The sequence below is a fragment of the Falco peregrinus genome, chromosome W, assembly GCF_023634155.1.
Source record: "Falco peregrinus isolate bFalPer1 chromosome W, bFalPer1.pri, whole genome shotgun sequence".
NCBI lineage: Eukaryota > Metazoa > Chordata > Aves > Falconiformes > Falconidae > Falco > Falco peregrinus.
The window spans coordinates 18,799,071-18,811,847 of record NC_073743.1 but is presented as its reverse complement, the minus strand read 5'-3'; the positions used below and the strand labels follow the sequence as shown (position 1 = coordinate 18,811,847).

The following is a 12,777-nucleotide window of genomic DNA, read 5'->3' as shown; positions in this document are numbered from 1 at the left end:
GCATGAAGTTATTAATTGTATAAAAAGATATCAAGCAGAAAAGCGCCTTGCTGCAGCAGTAACAAGCCGACTTGCAAGCGCAGATCCTAATGCAGGAAAAATTATGCCATGTGAAAATTACATTCCAATACCCCCTTTATCACAAACAGTGCCCTCTGTACCACCTATAGAGCCCACTGCACCACCTCCAGACCCTTCGTGTCCTCCGCCACCCCCTCCGGCGAAGTAGCCTCGGGGGGGCCAGAGGGCAGGGACACATCTGACGAATGTGCTGCTGAGGAAGAAAATAGCAGTGGGCAGTCAATACAAAATTCTAAAAAAAAAACCAACAAACCCAAAAAAACCCAAAAAACCCCCCAACAAAACAACAAAAAAATACAGTAAACAAACTGGTGCGTTCTACGCACATTAATTGGCAAAAAATAGCACAAGAAGCAGCTGCTCAGGGAATATTTGATATTGCTGAGCAAGTCAACCCCCCACAAGCTTTCCCTGTAACGTATCAGATGAATGCCGCTAACCAAAGACAGGGAACCTGGGAGGCTTTGATTGGAAAATATTAAGTCAGTTACGTAGTACAGTGAATGAGTCAGGCCTCCACAGTGAGCCCACCAGATATACCTAACTTTATGAAAGGGCCGTTATTGTGCCAGTGTATTCTGGAGAATCGTAACAGTTACACCAAAGGCATTTTAGTAACCCTGCCCTTAGATTCTTCTGTAGAAACAATGCTAGAGCGAATGAGTTGGGTGCCAGTAGGTCAGCAAGCCTTGCTAGTGGAAGCAATCCAAGCAGTAGGGAGAGATTTAGTGCAAGCCCAAAGTCAGGCTTTTGCAGCGCTTGCGCCTCTGCACCCCCCTGGGGCTACCGCGCCCCCAAAGCCAGCAACCACCACGCGCCGAGACTTCCCCTGCTATCGATGCGGGAAGCCAGGACATACCCGTGACCGATGTCGACAACGTCAAGTGTGGTGCCAAAATTGTCAGCGAGGGACCCACAGCACCAATGTCTGTCGGCAGACGGGAAACGGGAAACCGAGCGCGAGGAGCCGCAGCGCGTCGACCCCAATCGCGACTCCTGTCACCTTCACGACACCCCCTCCAGGAGACATGACCAACTCTTATCGGCAGACACCGTGTTACAACCCGCCACCCGAAGGAGCCTCGGCCTGGACCTGGCAACAGCAGTAGATACAACATTAATTGACAACCGACCACAAAAAATCGCAAGTCGTGTCCGAGGACCTCTGATAATTAATGGACAAAGTTATGGTGCTCTATTATTAGGGCAGTCTTCTGTTAGTTTGAAAGGGCTGTTGTAAAGTGTGTTGCTTATAGTAATAATTGTTATCATTGCACTCGTATGTTTAAGCTGTGCTCTCTCTTGTATTCAAAAATTACTCGAGCGTGTAACTGCACAAGTTTTGCTTGCGCAAAGAGAAAAAGGGGGAAATGTTGCAGAATGGCTGTGTGATCATGGCCATGACTCCCTTAAAGATCTTTGTGAAACAAAGTTAGCGTAAGTTAGCTGAAGCAGGCCTTGCAGCTATGCTGAGGCATGCTGATAAGGAAGCTGAGAAAAACACTGACCTTGTGCCTAATGTTGTAAATAACTTTGAGGAATTCGCGTAGACAAGAGAGGAAAAAAATATATGTAGCTAGCTATCCGCAGAAACCGCAAGTAGGAGGACGTATGAAAATGTAACCCTTTAGAGCTTAGCCAATCAGCAGATGACTTGTAGGCATAATTAACTGGAACTGTATATAAGACATAATCGCGCCGTAATAAATCGAAGCTTGCTTTATCACTCACATTGAGTTGGCTGCTTGCTTTCCCTCGCTCGTCACAGAAAACCTCTTTTGGAAATAGAGGGAGTTATAGGATTAGGTTCTGAGATTTTGCCAAACTTAGGTTTTGTAAATTTTTTATCATTGATTGAAAGCCTAGAAGTACAGGCTATTGCATGGTTGTTGTTTCAATATATTATATTAGCAGGCAGAATTTATATTATTAACAAGAACATTATTATAGGATTAGAGTGTGGACAATCAGTTGCAGTGCCTTGGTCGTGGACAGTACGACCAGAAGTATGGCTGGTTGTAAAACAACGATGGAAAAAGAAAAGGAGAAACAAGCGTTGTCATTAATATGGATAATGATGTTCACATCTGGACCTTGGCCTATTGAAGGTAGCTCTTATCCCCCTTTTTTACCAAAGGTAAGTGTTTGGGTCACGTTGGCGAACTTGACTGGACAGGATACTCTGTGTCTTGCTATGGCCACTCCGGATCAGCCTTTTTCCACATGTCCTGTGGGCTTACCATTAGATGAATGGCCTATACCTAGAAACCTTCAAAGTCTTTTTCCACCCAAAAACGTATCAAAAAATGTGACAGACAATTGGGATGTATGGACACCCCATCTCCCACTGGCCACTTTGGAACCACAGGAAATTGAACTCCTTGGTTCTGTAAAAATGGATTTTTGCATAAAATTTAACTACACGGGAAAGAATCAATCTAGGGCATGGGACGTATCCCCTATTCATCCTGGTTTTAGAAATGCAAGTATCTGGTGTAATTACACTGCTAACAACTTGTCTAAATCTAGCAATGCTCCGCTCTCACTACCTGCTGGAGTATTTTTTATTTGTGGGGATCGAGCATGGCCTGTCATTCCTTCTCATATAAAAGGAGGTCCGTGTAGTTTAGGGCGACTTTCCGTCCTGACTCCTAACACATCTATGATTTTACAACGTTGCTACTTTCGAAGGACAAAGCGTGGCACTCATGCATTTGCCCCCGATTGTGATGATAACATGCAATTTTGGTCCTTTGGCCAACGCTTTACTGCATCTCTTTTGTTGCCTGGAGCTGCTGCAGTAAATGCTCTGGCAACATTAGATAAGCTTGGCTGTTGGCTTGCCAAACAAACTAATGCCACAAGCAGTGCCTTGTCTGGTCTTTTATTAGATGTTGATAGTGTTCGCCACGCGACATTACAAAATAGAGCTGCAATAGATTTTTTGCTTCTGGCACAAGGTCATGGTTGTGAAGAGTTTGAAGGGATGTGTTGCATGAACCTTTCAGATCATTCGGAATCAATTCATGCTCACATCCAGAGATTGAAGGATGGAGTTTCTCATCTTCAGCAAAGTGATATTTGGGATTGGTTAGATAAACTGTTTAGTGGTTGGGGTATTTCAGGATGGTTAAGAAGTTTAGTGAAGATGATTATATATGCTTTAGTTGCTTTTTTGTTTGTTCTATTACTTATACCTTGTCTTTTACAATGCTTACGAAAATTAACAACTCGTTCGATTTCAAAGGTTCTTTTTGTGCAACAGGAAGGGGGAGATGCAGGACAAGGCCTCAAGGACAAGAGTCCAAGTACTGTTAGCCTGATGAATAGAGACATGTTAGAACTTGTAGGGCACAAGCCCTGGGAACAAAGGAGCAAGCTAACTGCAGACTCTTGAGCCATTGCAGTTGAGATGGCAACCAGATGGACAAAGAAGAACAAGTAGCCAGATAAGGGAACGGATAGTGCCGATAAGGAACTTTATTAATTAAGAAAGTCACGTAGGAAGAAACCCCCAATCTTAGAATAGAAATTGTTGCTATGACAAGGTAAACTCATCAGTTCCTATTGTTTTAATGGTGTGCCTTAAACGTCAACCAATCAGTGTTTTTTATGCTTAAGATTTAACCAATCAGTGTGTAATATGTAGAAGATAGAAACGTATATAATTGTAAGAAAATCACTAATAAAGGGACAACTTGCTTGCATCAAGCTTCGCCACAGCTCTATAGTTTGCAATTTCAACAGAAAAATCAAGGAACCTAAGTGACACTCTTCAGTTGAGAGTCAAAGTACCTTGCTGATGCAGAATAGAGTATATTTCCCTGCTGCTCTCCTTGCTGTGCTCACAAAGTAGGTTAGTTATGGGTCCCACTATTCAGTCCTCAGGCCAAAATATTGAGTCCTTTGACTTCATCCTCATTGAACTGGATGGGTTTATCTTTTCAGCTCCTTCTTCTACCAATGCCAAGCATAAAAAGTCTGGTCTGTTTTCTAATGCTCAAAGCACCAAATGTTTTTTTAGTTAAATGCCCTTTCTACTTGCTGATTGGAATTTGAGGTACATGCACTAACTACAATTAGCAAACAAGATTAATAGACCTCTATTGCTTCTATACAGTGAGACATAATAAAGCAGCTGATTATAAAACTGTTGTATTTAAGGAGTCCACTTTGCAAAATACAGTGACATTTTAATTGACAGTTACCACTAAAATTATCATCAATAAAATTGGACCAGACTCATCCTGAATACAACAGAATGGATGTAAGAAGAATTAGACCATGGATGAGTATTGCCATATGCTTCATCATAAAATTGCAGCAGACAATGCTATGAATTCTTGTGGTCACACTTACCCCATTTTCATATAATTTATAATGAAGAAAAGCTAATCACTTTTTTTTTTTTTAAAGTACATGACTGTGGCAAAACCCTCACATTTATTGGGCAATGACACTGAACACATGTGCAATAACTCTTCAAATACAATCAAATACAATAGATTTTTGTATTTTTTTTTCTCTCCTTGTATTCGTAGCTTTACAGTACTCTTCCTCTTATGCTCTTCGACCTGTACCAGCTACATTACTCTGACACCACAGTGTGTGTCCTGATAAACAAACCTGACCCTGCTCCATCCATCTAAATTTTCGTGGCTATTGCTCACACAGGTAACAGAGAAAAAGTCACAACACACCACTGTCACTGGAGCCTGCTAGGTCCATTATCTTTTCTTTCTTTATAACACACATCCAAAATGGCCTGTCAGGGTTACCAATGAAGTAAATGAATGACCTGCTGTCAATTACAAGTCACATTTATTTGAGCTACACTGAGAAAAAAGCTACCTGAGGATCTACGGGGTGTTCTTCTTATGTTGTTCTTGGAGGCACATGGGAACAGCTGACAACACTTGAAAACTCAATCTTACTACACTCCTGTACATGCTTTCCAACTAGAGCTATGATGGCGAACGAAACAGCCTGGGTGGCTCATCTCCCAGCCTGTTGAGTCAGGATAGCAACTCAGACATGAAGGAGACAAAAAAATCCAGCTTGGTCAAGGCTGCAGAAGAAGGATCATGTGAGCGAGCGCCGTGCTTGATTGCATGCACGCATGCATGTGTTCTGGGCTTTCAGTGCTTTGACGGGCTGTGTTCATCCTGGTGAAAAGCAAGGAGAGGCAGAAAAGCAAACTTCTCTTTGCCTTGTGCTGTGACTGCTTTTGGAACAGCTGGATCAGTGCCTGTGTGTTTGTTGCTTTTCCCTCAGCTCTCCAACCCTAACAGTGGAAAAAGCCATGAAGTTCACAGCAACTTCTGCGTTTCCAACCCTCTTCTTTCTCTTCTGTGGAAATCTGGGATGCTGCAGCTTGTCAGAATTAACTTCTCCATTGCCAGCAGATGTACGTTCTCCAAACAGTGTTGGGCAGTGTGATAGTATCAACAGGTGGTTATTCAAGGGTACGCTGTTTTCTGTCACGGCAAGGTAAAATGCACAGGTGACCTCTACGGGCAACTGCAATAACAAATCATGTCCCTCAGATGCCTCAAGTTGGACAAGTCCATCCACCCCATCAAATGTGGGAAAGGAGCTAGTCAACAACATCCGTAGGGCCTCTTCAGAAAGAAACCCACTGACCTGAAGAATTATTCTCCCTCCTCCTCTGCCACCAACTTCATCGCAGACAGCATCCAGAGGTGGGGAGAAGTGACACTAGGTTCTGAACAGCAGGGTCCGATAGAGTTAAGGGAAGAGTTTATGCAAATTTTGTATAATTTTTTCTGAAGTGTCCTTCAAAGGATCCAATGCTGTGAGAGGCACAGTAGGCAAGTCAGACATGTTATCACCAAAAGACACTCCCTTGGACTATCAGAGGCTCTTTTCCACATGATGCCTTGTGGATAACTGGCTAGCTGAAAAGGGTCACATAGACATAGTCCAGCTGGCTGGACAAAAATGCACATCGCTCTCAGCTTATCTGAAATAAAGCAAAAATACACTGTCTTTGACTGTTCTTGTTACACAATAACAGGAAGATTGTGGTGGGAAAAGAATGTTTCAGGTGGGAACAGATAACTACAGAAGAGAAACTAGGGGCAGGCTTGGTATTTAGGCAACTAACCAATAATGAGCTTAACTTTTGTAATATGTATGAGCTAATTATAACAAGGCATAAAAGGTGACTGTAAGGCACAATAAACGAAGTCTGCTGATCACTCATATTGAGTGACTGTGTCTTCCCTCCGTCACAACAAATGGCGCCCGAACAGGGACCCTAGAGAGGGCTGAACCTGCGAGCCACGGTTCGACGGAGATTCGGGTACCGGTCCTGAAAGCAGCGCAGGAGGCGGAAGGGCACAGTCCCCCGCGCCCGGGAGCACCTACAGAGGGTCCCGCCGGCCACGCGTCGCCGAAGTCTCGCAAAGGCTGCAACAGCGCTGACGAAGGTATGGAGAGACAAGCGACGTACGATTCGCTCATATGCTTTTTAGAAAAGCGGAGCGTTCAGGACATAGATTGTAAAAAGGAATTACCCGGGTTATTAGCGTATGGGATAGCATCGGGGTCCCCCGCGGCAGCGGCGAGCGGCGGCGCGCAGCCCGGCAGGCCCCTTCCCGGCCGCGGTTTCTCTCCAAGGCGGCACCCGCCCCCCCCCCCCCCACCTCCCTTCGATCGGCGCCATGGCGATGCAAGCGGCCAAGCGAGCTAACATCTGGCTGCCCCCAGAGGTCAATCGGGTCCTTTATATTCGGAACCTGCCGTATGAAATCACAGCGGAGGAAATGTATGATATTTTTGGGAAATACGGACCTATTCGACACATCAGAGTTGGAAACACTCCTGAAACAAGAGGAACAGCTTAAGCTTCTCAAGGAAAAATACGGACTTGATTACAATCCCACCAAAAAAAAAAAAAAAAAAAAGTGCTTCAGATGTCACCTGCAAGAAATGGGTTTCTGCCTTGAACTAGCAAACATCTCTGTGTTTAAAAAGAAGCCTTTTTGCCTTGATGGAGATAATTTATTCTGTATTTATGCTGTATTCTGAATGTGGAAATTGGTTGGGACTAGGAGGCTGGCTTAAAGGCATTTTGCAAACGGGATTATTATTTTTGATCATTATTGTAATAATAGTTTTTTGATCAAAACCAGCCAAAATTATTTGTAAGCATTAGGCATATCTGAAGAGAATGCCTTTATTTGAATCAGCAGTTAAGGTGTAGTTTAGTCTGAGGCTGTGGTTTTATCTGCTTCTGGTGAATTTTTGAAGTGATGAAATCAGAGATACTAAGAGTTATGAGGTAATAAGGTAATAATCTAAGTAAGGGTGCTGTCTTTTATGTCTACAAGTGCAATATGCTTTTATGTAGCAGAGAGAAACTTTGACAATAATGTTGCTTGAGCGAGATGTGCATGTGACAACTTGGGAAAAGGGATATCACAACTGGAGTGCAACAGTGTTTCTACGTCTGGCAGAGTGAAATCTTTCAAGACCTGAGTTTAGACAGTCTAAAATAAATTGTTAGTATTCAGAAAACCCATCTTAAGCCTCTTTTGCTTACATAGTGTTATGGAAGTCAACTGCTATTGTAGAGAATTAATGATTTTTTAATACATATTAACAAATACTACTATTTTAACTTGAGGCAGTTGAGTGAGAAATACTCACGTGTAGCATTTGAGGGAATGTCAGCATAAATCGCACTTACAGTAAGACTGCATTTTTAATCACTGTACTCGTTAAGATTCGATGATGCCATAAGGCTAAGGCCTTTTATCACAGATCGGTTCTGAACTAAAAGGTGTGTGCACATGTAGATATGCACATTTGTGTTATTTTCCTTAATTGGCTACAAAATAATATAATTAGGTTGGGGACTAGATCTTGGGAATTTGTCTATTATACTTCTGTTTGTTAAGGAACGTGCATAACATACAGCACCCATGTAGGCTTGGCTTGTGGCATAGTTGTCAAATTTAGCATAGACATTCAGACAGATAAGCAATGTACTCTTCTTGTGTGTATCACCTACAAGCCATTATGGCTTAGTGTGTAAATCTGTATGTAACTATTGAAAAAAAACACTTATGAATGTATATAGCTTAGAACTAATTTTTCCCCTTTGTTAATTCTTTGATATCAATGAGGTATTCTTCAGAAAATGTATGGACTGGTTGGTTGCATAAGGGCAGTTGTTATTTGGACAGAAAATTGTTAATGGTCAGGGATTTTCCACTAAAATATTTGCAAATATTTCTAGTCAAACATCAGTTTGGTTTCTTTTTGGGTTTTGAGCTTGCATTAGTCCATGTTCAGAACTTTAAAATTACCTTTGAATGTTTCTAAACTTTTTATATCACTGGAACAGAAAGAGCATCTAAATTAAAGCTTCAAGCTAACTTTCTTTTTCAAGTATTTCTGGAATTATACTTCTGAACTGAGATTTTATAAGTTGGCTGTGTATTTTCCTGTGTTAAAACGCCGTTATTGAAAATGGTCAACCGGGCCTATGTCGCCCAAAATAAAAACGGGGGAATTGTGGATAACTGGCTAGCTGAAAAGGGTCACATAGACATAGTCCAGCTGGCTGGACAAAAATGCACATCGCTCTCAGCTTATCTGAAGTAAAGCAAAATACACTGTCCTTGGCTGTTCTTGTTACACAGTAACAGGAAGATTGCAGTGGGAAAAGAATGTCGCAGGTGTGAACAGATAACTACAGAAGAGAAACTAGGGGCGGGCTTGGTATTTAGGCAACTAACCAATAATGAGCTTAACTTTTGTAATATGTATGAGCTAATTATAACAAGGTATAAAAGGTGACTGTAAGGCACAATAAATGAAGTCTGCTGATCACTCATATTGAGTGACTGTGTCTTCCCTCCGTCGCAACAATGCCTTAAAGTAGCTCTTGTTGCAGATACCAGCTTTTTTTTTCCCCTCCTATATCTCTCTGACCTACTCAAGATGATATTTCATGTAGCGTATTAGATCTGGATTACCAAAGGCAGCTTTGAATTTCTTGAGACCTTGTTTGCCACATTTAAGCCATCTCTCCTCCTTGTAATCAGGCTAGTAGTGCCTCCATCACCAAGGATGTCTTTTTAACATGAATTTAAATGTGACTTATTTTAGAGCCCTTCAAGTCTTTTCCTTACAACACGTAGCTGCATCACAGCAGCTGTTGGGTTGGGAAGAGAGTAGGATACAGGGAGCTGAGCAAGAGCACAAGTAAGCCTCGTGGCTCTCAGGAAACAAGCTTTGACTGAGAATGCTCAGGTGAGTTTGTTCTTTTCTAGAAAGTGGTCTGTCTTACAGCTGGGCAGAGGAGGAGAGTCTGTAAGGGCTGCTGCTGAAAGACAGGTAATCCATGAACCCTGGGCTGAGTTTTCTGCTCAAATAACTGATGCAAACAGTTGGTGGCTGTAGTGTAGGGTTTAATCTTTATGTTCTGGTTCCCGAGACAAAACAAAGCTGAATATAAAAATCTGCTTCTGGATTGCCTCTTATAAGAAGTGAAATGTGATGGACTGTGTCTGCAAAGGCCAGCTTTTGTGCAGGGAGGCTAGTCTCACTCGGCTGCTGATGATAGAAAGTGGGCAAGTTGTGCAGGTTTTGTTTCTGACCTGGCTGTGAAGAAAGCCTGGAAAACCAGTGCCCACGAGCTAAAGTTAACCTTTGCGGAAAACTTCCCCGGTCCATCTATATTTCCTTATAACTTCATTACCACACAGGCTTTTTTCTCTCTATTTATATACCTTTTCATTAACCGCCTCTGCATTCCAGGACAATAACTTATCTAAATTGTGCCTGTAGTTTGTTGTCATCCTGCATGAGGTCTTTTAGCTTTAGATTAAGATTTTAGATGTATGGTTAAGGTACTGTGTTGTAACAAGTAACTGGGCAGTAGCTGAGTCACAGCTACTGTCTGTAAATGTGTTTTTAGTCCACAGCAGGCACAAAATAATTAAACTTATCTTAAACTTCCATGGTAAGCCAAGTGTAAAATGATGTAATTTGGCTTAGGAGTCTAAGATAGCTTTCACTGACATGGTCCAAGGGAACTCAGACAAATGGTTACTGCAGATCAGCTGATGCCCAGCAGTTTGCTGTGACGTGATACCTGGGTTGCATGTCCCACACCTTTAAGTTGTGAAGCAGACATAATGCTGCACATTATGCTGCTCTGCAACCCATGTGTCTTGGGACAACCCTTCTTTTGTAATCCCATATTGTGTTCAAATTAAAAATAAGTGATTCCCATGTTCCTTCTGATATTGCTTCTGTGGTGAGACAATGGATAACATCTGCCATGTCGTCTTTCCATGTAGTTTCACAAATAATGGGTAAAACATCAGCATCTCCCATGAGAGCCACCCTCCAGCAGAGCTAGGATAGTTCCCATCATCCCCACTGTACCAGGGTGGTCTTTCTTCTCCGAGTCCTGGAGCTTGTCATCACGGTTATCTCTGTTGCAGTGACATGGCCTTATTAAGGAAAATGCATCTTGAAGGAATGTCAGATAAGATGGACTGTGTGAGCTAGCCAGCCACCTCCTGAGCTGGATAAAAAGCCAGCTGTGAATTAGTTGATTAGGGGAAGTGGTATTGGGAATTGCCTGGGAAAAGGAGTTTGCACAGCCCAGTTTGGACTCTCCCATGCTCAAGGTGGTGAATACCTTTGAGGGGCAGGAGGTGATGTGAGGATAGAGTGCAGAGAAAGTTCCTGTTGACTAGAAACCTGCTTGGGTCTGAAATGGGAATTCTGCTCCATGCTGGAAAGCAGTGCTAGTGGTGGTGTGGTCTGAATCCCTAATGAAACCCAACCCCTTGTGAAGGGGGGACATGCCCTCAAACAGCCTGAACTCCATGCAGGGACTCAAGGAAACAGGGGACAAAGGGATATGGGCTGGAGGACCTGTGCTGTCCTGCTGTGGCCACGTGCCACAGGTTTTGCATTCTCCCATAGAACTTTGAGTCCCAGAAGAAGAGGGAGACAATGGAGAGGGCAGATAAACAAATTAAAGGATCGCTTTTCTAACTTTTAAAAGAAAGAAGAGCAAACAGTGTTTCCTGCTCTCTGGTAGCAAGCTACTCTGTCTCTGTATCCATTATTTAGAGTGGGAAATGATAACAGTTTCTCATAGTCATAGTTCTCATTTTTATATAGGTCTTTCAAGTAATTTGGCTTGAAGTTGTAACATCAGTTGGAAACGCTGGTAGTTGTGTGAACTTACTCTGTCACAGCAGAACAGGATCAAAATTGTAAAAAAGAAAATATTGCCCCTATTCAAAATATACTTTATTTAAGAGAGGAGTCTGGAGCTGTTCTAAACATAACCCCTCAATATATTCTTATAAAAATCTATCTTGCCTACAGCTAAACCCTTCCTCCTGCTAATACCAGCAGCTCCAATGGTTAGTCTGTGAAGAATGCATTGCATATCATCATGCTGATGCACATACTGAAACGTAAACGATGCCATAAAGATGACAAAAGTCTTGCCTAATCATCCATTCATTTTGTGCTGATACACAAAATCCTCATACCGGGGCTGAATGAATCTCTTTGGGTTCTGCTCTGTCCAGAGGTAAGCATAGATTTGGTGAGCATGGATTCATGCCTTCACTGATACCACACGTATATTCTGAGTTTGATGTGAGTCTCTAGTAAAACCCCCACCCCAAAAGTGTTGTCAGTCATCATAAACCAAAATTAGATGTCAATCCCGCATTACTTGAAAGCCAAACAATTTTTTTTCTCAAGGTTTATAAACCTTTTTTTTTTTAAATCAAAAAAGTGATGATGAAGCCAGGCTGAGTTTTGAGTCTGGGACAAGGCAAGTTTCAGAGCTCTGAGTCTTGTCAGAATGGTTCGAACGGCCCTGCACAAATGTTCTGAGAAATCAGACAAGTATTCAGTGTCTAATTCCACACTGCCCGCTCGGCTTACCCAAATGAGCTTTTGGAAAGCACTTGAAAAGCAGTCTGGCACTTCCTCCCTTTTAACAGCTGAACTGAAATTTCTGAAAACCACCAAAAAAGCTAAGTCCCAAGCCTTGGCCTGAAGTTTTTCCCCTTAACCAATATTATTGCTCAATATATCAAAATATTGAGTGACCCAGCTTTAATACAAGGATTATTCATAGTTTGCTTGGATTTGCAAAGGGATGCTAAAACCCTGAGCTGCCCCATAGATCACAGCAATCCTTGAATGAAGCACAAAGGAGAATGTTTGCAGTTGTACTGGGACATTCAGTCACTGGTGGTTTACCTTGGAGTCAGCATAGATTTATTTGCCTTTATTGAATGGTGAGCATAAGACCGCTTTGGTCTAATAGCCTAAATAAGATTTAGGTGCTCAGTCGCATCATCGGGAAAGTGTCTTGGTGTAAACAAGGATTTAAGCCCTTTGCTGTTCTGTCAGCTAATAGGGAGAAATCTGGACTTATAACCTCCTTGCAGCCAGTAGCATTGCCTGGGGAAATTAACCCTTGCAGGATTCTGTCCCCAGTGTGTATGGGAAAGTGGTCTCCCATGCACGTTTGTAGCCCAGTGCAGCGTGGTGTTATCCCTTCTCCCACTGAATTCAATGAGATGTGAACCTATTCAGCATGCACAGTGGCTCCTTCTGATGGGATGAGTCCCTGGTTTTCTGAAGTCTCACATAAATGTATTTGTGTGAGGGTTT

General features: G+C 42.5%; 1 protein-coding gene across 1 annotated transcript in view; it reads left to right on the top strand.

Moving 5' to 3' along the window:
- LOXHD1 (lipoxygenase homology PLAT domains 1) overlaps positions 1 to 12,777 on the top strand; it is a 148,076-nt gene that overhangs the window by 79,578 nt on the left and 55,721 nt on the right.